A 9,918-nucleotide genomic window follows, 5' to 3' on the forward strand; every position below is an offset into this window, starting at 1 on the left:
AAAATATACAAATAAAAAATTTAGAAGAAAAATATTTTTAAGAGTTTATTTATTTTTAGAGAGAGGGGAAGGGAGGGAAAAAGAGAGGGAGAGAAACATCAATGCTAGAGAGAAGCATCCATCAGTTGCCTCTCCCACACACCCCCCAACCCCTGGAAGGAACAGCAACGCGTGCCCAACCGGAATGGAACCGTAGACCCTTCAGCTTGTGGGACGACTCCCATTCCACGGAGTCACACCAGTCAGGGCTAAAGGAAAATTTTTAAAGAATAGTAATATCACTGTAATGAGGGGAAACTTTAAGCAAGACAGGAAGCCCACAATCATTAAACAAAAATTAAAAACATTTGTCTCCAGAAATATTCTTAAAGTTTTGCATGACATCACAATGACAAGTTTTTTAAAAAAGAAAAAACAATAGATGGAATAAAACTAAACAAAACATATGGCAAATATATTGTATCTTAACATAAAAGAATTTCCATAAATGGAATTTTTAAGCCAAATAGCTCAATGTTTTCAAAATATGGGCAAAGTATACAAGCAGGCAATTAATGGAAGATAAAATCCAAATTAAAAATGTTTATTTTACTAATGTCATGGAGTATTTTTATCATTAGATTGTCCAACGTTAACAAAAGCAATCAATGATACATGTGGAAACAAGCCCTGATACATAGGTGATGAGAATGTAAAGTGACACAAACTCTGGAAATATCTATTAAAATTTAAAATACACATACCTAGTCTTTGACTAAAAATACACTAACTTGTCATCCTGATACACCAAGGTTGAGGGTACAATCCTTGGTCAGGGCACATACAAGAAGCAGCCAATGGATGCATAAATAAGTGGAACAACAAGTCCATGTGTCTATCTGTCTGTCTGTCTGTTTCTCTCTCTCTCTCATCAACAAAAATAAAAAAGAAAATTTAAAAAACTATAGAAATTGCCATTTGGAAGGATATACACAATGATACCATAGTGGGTTTAATGCTGGCCCTCCAAAGGTATGTCTGCCTGGCACCTGTGAACATACAGCCTTATTTGGAAATGGTATCTTTACAGATGTCATTAAGAATCTTGATATGAAATCATCCTAGATTTAGGGTGAGTCATACATCCAATCACAGGTGTCCTTTTAAGAAAAAGGCAGAGGGAGATTTGAGATACAGAGATACAGGGATGAAGATAGGAGGAATGAGGTGGAGGTGGGAATGACACATCTACAAGCCAAGAATGCCAAGAATTGCTGGCAGCTGCCAGAAGCTAGGAGAGGAACATAGAAGGGATTCTCCCTCAGACCTTCTACATGGAAGGACACCTTGATTTCAGACTTCTAGACTCCAGAACTGTGAGAGAATAGATTTCTGTTGTTTTAAGTGACTCAGTTTGCAGTAATTTGTTAAAGTAGCCAAAGGAAATAATACATTTGCTTATTGTATTGTTTGTAGTGCAGAACAAACACAAGCAAACTGGAAACAACCTGATTATCTATAGGAAATGGAATCCATGAGTCAATTGTATTGCCTCCATACTGTGGAATATTATACAATGATGAAAATGAGTTAGACCGATTTGTATGGACCCAGAGGGATGTCCATGATATATGCTAATATGGAGTATGTGTGTGTGTATGTGTATATATATATATATATATATATATTCATGTGAACATAGAGAAAAAAATGGAAGAATTTACTAGTCCAATCACACTGGATACCTCAGAGAGCTGAAAGAGGAGAGTGTGGGTGTAAGGGAGTTCTTTTTCTTTATAAATCTTTGAATTATCTTACTTATCATAAGCAGTTCTTATTCTTTTAATTGAATAAATGCAGTATTTTAAAAAATCAATTTGTGATGAATTTTTAAATCACAATTAAAGTTGTGAACACAAAAAGAGGGTTCTACCTCTCCAATTTTAGAAGATGAATTGTTCTCCATGACTCCCACTTCCCCACCACTGAGTTCTGAGCTATATTTTCAACATATAATCTTTGGTGTTTTTCCCCTATTTTCCAAGTACTTCTGAGTATTTCCTAGACTCACAGAATTTTTTAATTTTTTTTATTAAAATTTGAGTGCTTTCATTCCATCATATAAGCAATATATTCACATGGTTTGGAATCCAAAATGTATAACCTAATATGCAGTAAAGTCTCTCTCCCACACAGCTAGGAAGCTCTCCTTACAGATGACTAGTGTTGTCATTTTCTCCTTCTTTTTTTTATCCTCACCTGGTAACATTTTTTGCATTGATTTTTGATCAAGAGAGAAGCATCAGTTGGTTGCCTCTGGTATACACCCAGACTGGGGAATCCAACCCGCAACCTAGGCATGTGCCCTAAGTGGGAACTGAATCCTCAACCCTTTGGTATGGGACGATGCTCCAACCAACCAAGCCACACCAGCCAGGGCTGGTCATTTTCTTGAGTATCCTTTCAGAAGTATTGTATGAATATATAAGCAAATACACATATGTTGTCCCCTCTTTTTTCACACAAATGAAAATGCTTGACTTATACTTTTTTTCCCACAAAATATATTTCAGGTTGTTTTTATAAGTGGATGTAGATTCTCTGTATTCTTTTAAAATTTTTATTAGTGTATAGAATATATACAAAAAAAACTGCAAACCATAATTTTTCACACATTAAACATAGCTGTGTAACCAGTTCTTAAATCAATAAAAAACATGATGAACATCTCAGAGTCCATTTGTGACCCTTTTCAGTCACTGCCCTGCCTCCAGGAGTAACCACTATTCTAGATGCTAACAAAGGAGATTCCATTTTCCTGTTTTGTTGTTTGTTTTTTTTATTTTTTCAATTGTACAATTAATGGCTCCTTAACAGAGCACTTTCGAAGCAAAGCAAAATTTCTCATAAGACACCTGTCTGCCCCTGCTAACTGTTCTACACCTCTCTTCTGTGGGTACCAGTAACACTACATCCTTAAAGTCCTGGGGGTGACAGCTACACAGAATGTCCAAGCAGAACCTATTGTGACAGAGAAGGAACTTGGATGCAGATTCAGCAACAATGAACTTTGTGATTCACAAACAGAGTCCAATAAAGAGGCTGCATCAAACTTAAAAGCCAACCTCTCTGCTTCAGATCCTTGGAAATAAATGATTTCTAAAAATTTGTATAATTCAAACAAAGTGATGGTTATTAAAAATAAAGCAAGCAATAGCCAGAAACGTATTTCCAGTGAAAGCCTGGTGGAAGAGGGATTCCACTCCAATAAAACTACCTTTTCTATGGGGAATGCAATGTTATCACAGCCCCTTACTCCATTCTGAAACTCCTTAAACAGACAATATTTCAATGCAGATACCAATGTGAAAATATCTTGAAAAAGAAAACAGTGTCATGGCGGAAAAACCATCTGCATCTTGGCGAACATTTTTTTCCATCCACCACAAGCTTGAGCTTTCTGGGAAGGTCACCGTTATCTGGAATAAAGAAAGACTTGGCATCTGGGAAGGTGTGTTCTTAGTTCTGTATCTGGAACTCAAGGGCCACATAGCATGATCATGCAGAACATCATGAAAACATTCCACAGGGCGATGAAGATTCGGAAGTACCTGAGGTTCAGTAAGAACTCCTGGATGTTGTCACCTGTGCCAGGCTGCCTGGATTCCTCCCCAAAGCTTTGTGTGTCCTTCTTTTTCAGCTTAAAATTAAGCACCGCTCAGACGTTCATCAGTAGCATCCGGAAGAGCGGGATGTCTCCGATCATTGTTAGAGCCCAAATGTCGGATAGGACTGGAAGCAGAAATCCCTTTTCTTGTTTTTAAATTTCAATTAAATAAGTTCATACAGTGTATGTTCTTTTTGTGTTTGGTTTCATTCGCTTGACATTTCCTCCACATTGGATATTCTTACACTACTGCATGTGATGGTACTATGTTCATTCTTTGCTATATAGTATTTCATTGTTGTCTACATTCTGTTTCATGGCTATGTAATGTTTCATTGTAAAGGTACACCATAATTTATTTATCTGGTCCCTTATTGATGGATATTTAGAATGTTTCCAATCTTTTGATATACAAACACTGCTGCAATGAATAACCTTGAATTTATATCATTTGACACATGTGCAAATGTAACTACAAAATAAATTCATAGAACTAGAATTACTGGGTCAACAGTTGTGAGTACATGACCAGATAACTTTACTCCAAATGTCCTATCTAAAGCCAGAATTTTATATTTCTAAGTGATATTGCTGGTAATCAGGCATTTGTGAAAATATTTTTCTTGCCTGGAAAAAAGACAGAAATCCATGCCTTTTTGCCTTTCCCCTCTCTCTCCAATATCACTGCCCCCCTTATCTGTTCCCCAAGTTTTCTTTTTTCTTCCCAAGTTTTCTTTTCTAGTGCAGACAATTTGCAGACAAATTACAAATTTGTAATTTTCAAGAATATTATCAAATTACCTTCTATATGGGCTGGACCCTTTATAGTCTTGCCACAAGTATTTGAGAGCTTTTTTCTTAGAATTTTAGAGCTTGGAGCTTGGAGACTTAGAAATCACATTGTACAGCCCACTCAACTTACACAAAGAAAAATTGAAACACTTAAGAGTGAAAAGACTTGCACAAAGCCAGAGAGCAAATTAGTTATCATCCCCAGATTCTGAAGAAGGCTTGGATGCTAGTCTCCAGTATCAGAGAGAGCCAACAAAGCCTCAAACATCCTGTCCTGCCCACAGCTGTTGGCATGCTGCCTCTCTCTCCCCCCACTCTTCCAACCATCTTCAAAGACCAGCACAAAAAGGCCACACACACCAGGGCCACCAAACATGCGAGGAAGGAGAAAGGGAAAGGGAGATGAAGGGCAGAGGGGAAGGTAGGAGGGTAAGCAGTAGCCACTTGAAGAAAGATAAACTCTGCACTAGAAAAGAAAACTTGGGAAGAAAAAAGAAAACTTGGGGAACAGATAAGGGGGGCAGTGATATTGGAGAGAGAAGGAAAGGCAAAAAGGCATGGATTTCTGGTTTTTTTCAAGGCAAGAAAAATATTTTCACAAATGCCTGATTATCAGCAATATCACTTAGAAATATAAAATTCTGGCTTTAGATAGGACATTTGGAGTAAAGTTATCTGGTCTATTCACATTTCTCTCTTTTTTTTTTTTTAATTTTTATTTCAATCATTGTTCAAGTACAGTTTTCTCCCCCCTACTCCAGTTCCAGCCCCTCCACCCAACCCTCCCCCCTTCCCCGCATTACCCGCCACCCTTAGTTTTTGTCCATGTGTCCTCCAAATTTGTTCCTGTAATCCCTGCCCATTCCCCCCTGAAATTCCCTCTTCTCTCCCCTCTGGCCACTGTCAGACTATCCCCTATTTCAGTGTCTTTGGTTATATTTTGCTAGTTTTTTGTTTTGTTTTGTTTTGTTGTTTAGATTCCTGTTAAAGGTGATATCATGTGGTATTTGTCTTTCACTGCCTGGCTTGTTTCACTTAGCATAATCCTTTCCAGCTCCATCCATGCTGTTGCAAAGGGTATGAGCTCCTTCTTTCTTTCTGCTGTATAGAATTCCATTGTGTAAATGTACCATAGTTTTTTGATCCATTCATTTACTGATGGGCATCTAGGTTGCTTCCAGCACCTAGCTATTGTAAATTGTGCTGCTATGAACATCGGGGTGCAAAGGTTCTTTTGTATTGGTGTTTTAGTGTTCTTAGGATAGAGTCCCAGCAATGGAATTGCTGGGTCAAAAGGCAGATCCATTTTTAGTTTTCTGAGGAAGTTCCAAACTGCTTTCCATAATGGTTGTACCAGTCTGCAGTCCCACCAACAGTGCACTAGGGACCCCGTTTCTCCACATCCTCTCCAACACTTGTTGTTTGTTGCTTTGTTTATGATGGCCATTCTGACTGGTGTGAAGTGGTATCTCACTGTGGTTTTAATCTGCATCTCTCTGATGGCTAGCGATATTGAACATCGCTTCATGTGTCTTTGGATTTTCTGTATGTCCTCCTTGGAGAATTGTCTGTTCAAGTCCTTTGCCCATTTTTTAATTGGGTTACTTGTCTTCTTAGAGTGGAGTCGCGTAAGTTCTTTATATATTTTGGAGATTAAACCCTTGTCTGAGGTATCATTAGCAAATATGTTTTCCCATACAGTTGGTTCTCTTTTTATTTTGATACTGTTTTCCTTAGCTGTGCAAAAGCTTTTAATTTTGATGAGGTCCCATTTGTTTATTCTTTCCTTTATGTTCCTTGCTCTAGGAGACAAGTCAGTAAAAAAGTTTCTGCGTAAAATATCTGAGATTTTCCTACCTACGTTCTCTTCTAGGACTTTAATGGTGTCACGCTTTATATTTAAGTCTTTTATCCACCTTGAATCTATTTTTGTATAAGGTGTAAGTTGGTGCTCGAGTTTCATTTTTTTGCACGTAGCTGTCCAGTTCTCCCAACACCATTTGTTGAAGAGGCTATTTTTATTCCATTTTATGTGGCTGCTTCCTTTGTCGAATATTAATTGACCGTAGAGGCTTGGGTTTATTTCTGGGCTCTCTGTTCTGTTCCATTGGTCCATGTGCCTGTTTTTATGCCAGTACCAGGCTGTTTTGATTACAGTGGCCTTGTAGTATAGTTTAATGTCAGGTATTGTGATTCCTCCTACTTTACTCTTCTTTCTCAAAATTGCAGCAGCTATTCGGGGTCGTTTATGGTTCCATATAAATTGTTGAAGTGTTTGTTCTATGTCTGTGAAATATGCCATTGGTACTTTAATCGGTATTGCATTGAATGTGTAGATTGCTTTTGGTAGTATGGACATTTTAATGATATTAATTCTTCCAATCCATGAACACGGTATATGTTTCCATTTGTTTGTGTCCTCCTTGATTTCTCTCCTCAGTGTTATGTAGTTTTCTGAATACAGGTCTTTTACCTCTTTAGTTAGATTTATTCCTAGGTATTTTATTTTCCTTTTTGCTATTTCAAATGGGATTTTTTTCTTGATTTCTGCTTCTGCTGTTTCATTGTTGGTGTACAGAAATGCCTTTGATTTCTGGATATTGACTTTGTATCCCGCTGTTTTACCAAATTCATTTATTAGGTCAAGCAGTTTTTTGGTGGAGTCTATAGGATTTTCTATGTACACTATCATGTCATCTGCAAACAGTGACAGTTTTGTTTCCTCCTTTCCGATTTGGATTCCTTTTATTTCTTTTTCTTGTCTGATTGCTGTGGCTAGAACCTCCAGTACTATATTGAATAGAAGTGGTGAAAGTGGACATCCTTGTCTTGTTCCTGTTCTTAGTGGAAAAGATTTTAATTTTTGCCCATTGAGTATAATGTTGGCTGTAGGTTTCTCATATATGGCCTTTATTATGTTGAGGAATGCTCCCTCTATTCCCACTTTACTGAGTGTTTTTATCATAAATGGGTGCTGTACCTTATCAAATGCTTTTTCTGCATCTATCGATATGATCATGTGGTTTTTGTCTTTGCTTTTGTTTATGTGATGTATTACATTTACTGATTTGCGTATATTGTACCATCCTTGCATACCTGGAATGAATCCAACTTGGTCATGGTGTATGATCTTCTTAATGTACTGTTGGATGCGGTTTGCCAGTATCTTGTTGAGGATTTTAGCGTCAATGTTCATCAGCGATATTGGCCTGTAGTTTTCTTTCTTTGTTGTGTCTTTATCTGGTTTTGGGATTAAGATGATGTTGGCCTCATAAAAAGAGTTTGGTAGTCTTCCATCTTTTTGGATTTTTTGAAATAGTCTGTGAAGGATAGGTGTTAGTTCTTCCTTAAATGCTTTGTAGAATTCTCCTGTGAAACCATCTGGTCCAGGGCTTTTGTGTGTTGGGAGTTTTTGGATTACTGCTTCGATTTCTTTTGCTGTTATTGGTTTGTTGAGGCTTTCTGCTTCCATTTTATTGAGTTTTGGAAGGTTATATTTTTCTAGAAATTTGTCCATTTCATCTAGGTTTTCAAATTTCTTGGCATACAGCTCTTTGTAGTAATTTGTTACAATCCTTTGTATTTCTGTGGTATCTGTTGTAATCTCTCCTCTTTCATTTCTGATTGTGTTTATTTGGGTTTTCTCTCTTTTTTTCTTGATGAGTCTGCTTAAAGGCTTGTCGATTTTGTTTATCTTTTCAAAGAACCAACTCTTGGATTCATTGATCTTTAGAATTGTGCTTTTAGTCTCTATGTCATTTAATTCTGCTCTGATCTTGGTTATTTCCTTCCTTCTGCTTGCTCTGGGCTGTCTTTGTTGTTGTTCCTCGAGTTCTTGTAGACGTAGGGTTAGGTTGTTTGTTTGAAATGTTTCTAACTTTTTTAAGTGGGCCTGTATCGCTATGAACTTCCCTCTCAGGACTGCCTTGGCTGTGTCCCATAAGTTTTGGGTTGTTGTGAGTTCGTTTTCATTTGTTTCCAAAAACCGTTTGATTTCTTCCCTAATATCATTCTTGACCCATTCATTGTTTAATAGCATGCTGTTTAATCTCCATGAATTTGAGTGTTTTGGGTTTTTTTCCTTGGGGTTGGTTTCTAGTTTCAGTCCCTTGTGACCCAAGAAATTGCTTGGTATGATTTCAATTTTTTTGAAATTGTTGAGGCTTGTTTTGTGTCCTATCATGTGGTCAATCTTTGAAAATGTTCCATGTACACTTGAAAAAAATGTGTATTTAGCTTCTTTGGGATGGAGGGTTCTGTAAATATCAGTAAAGCCCAGCTCGTCTAGGGTATTGTTCAATGCCACAATATCTTTGTTGATGTTTTGTTTGGAAGATCTGTCCATTTTTGATAGAGGGGTGTTAAAATCCCCCACAATAATTGTGTTGCTGTCCATATCTTTCTTGAAGTCCTCTAAGATTTTCTTTATGTATTTAGGTGCTCCTATGTTGGGTGCATATATATTTACTATGTTTATGTCTTCTTGGTGAATTCTTCCCTTGAGTATTATGAAATGACCTTCTGGGTCTCTCTTTATGGATCTTCTTTGGAAGTCTATTTTGTCAGATATGAGTATTGCTACCCCGGCTTTTTTCTCCTGTCCATTTGCTTGGAAAATTTGTTTCCAGCCCTTCACTTTCAACCTGTGCAGATCTTTTATCCTGAGGTGGGTCTCTTGTAGACAGCATATGTGTGGGTCATGTTTTCTTATCCAATCAGCTATTCTATGTCTTTTGATTGGAGCGTTTAGTCCATTTACGTTTAAGGTTATTATTGATAGGTACTTATTCATTGCCTTTTATGTACGTGTGATCCTCTCTCACTCTCTCTTTTCCTTTCTTTCCTTAAAGCAGTCCCTTCAGCATCTCTTGCAGAGCTGGTTTAGTGGAGGTGTATTCTTTTAGACTTCTTTTGTCTGAGAAGCTTCTTATTTGGCCTTCTATCTTAATTGAGAGCCTTGCTGGGTAAAGTAGTCGTGGTTGCAGGCCTCTGGTTCTCATTACTTGGATTATTTCTTGCCATTCTCTTCTGGCTTGGAGTGTTTCCATTGAGAAGTCAGCTGTTAGCCTTATTGGGGCCCCCTTGTATGTTACTTCCTTCTTCTCCCTTGCTGCCTTTAAGATTCTCTCTTTGTCTTGAAATTTTGCCATTTTAATTATGATGTGTCTTGAGGTGGGCCTCCTTGGGTTCCTCTTGATTGGGACTCTCTGTGTTTCCTGTATTTGTGTGACTTTTTGTCTCATCAAATTAGGGAAGTTTTCCATCATCACTTGTTCAACTAGGTTTTCTATCCCTTGTTCTTCTTCTTCTCCTTCTGGTATCCCTATTATACGGATATTATTACGTTTCATATTGTCTTGCATTTCTCTTAATCCCTCTTCATTCTTTCTGAGCCTCTTTTCCCTTTCTTGCTCTTTCTGGGTGTTTTCTTCTATTTTGTCCTCTAGCTCGCTGATCCGATCTTCTGCTTCATCGATCCT

At 37.5% G+C, this 9,918-nt stretch overlaps 1 pseudogene; it reads right to left on the reverse strand.

Annotated features, from left to right (window-relative positions):
• Positions 1–2,853: 2,853 nt before the first annotated feature.
• LOC114501319 lies at positions 2,854–3,745 on the reverse strand (annotated as a pseudogene).
• Positions 3,746–9,918: the final 6,173 nt, after the last annotated feature.

The sequence above is a fragment of the Phyllostomus discolor genome, chromosome 7 (genome assembly GCF_004126475.2).
Source record: "Phyllostomus discolor isolate MPI-MPIP mPhyDis1 chromosome 7, mPhyDis1.pri.v3, whole genome shotgun sequence".
Lineage (NCBI taxonomy): Eukaryota > Metazoa > Chordata > Mammalia > Chiroptera > Phyllostomidae > Phyllostomus > Phyllostomus discolor.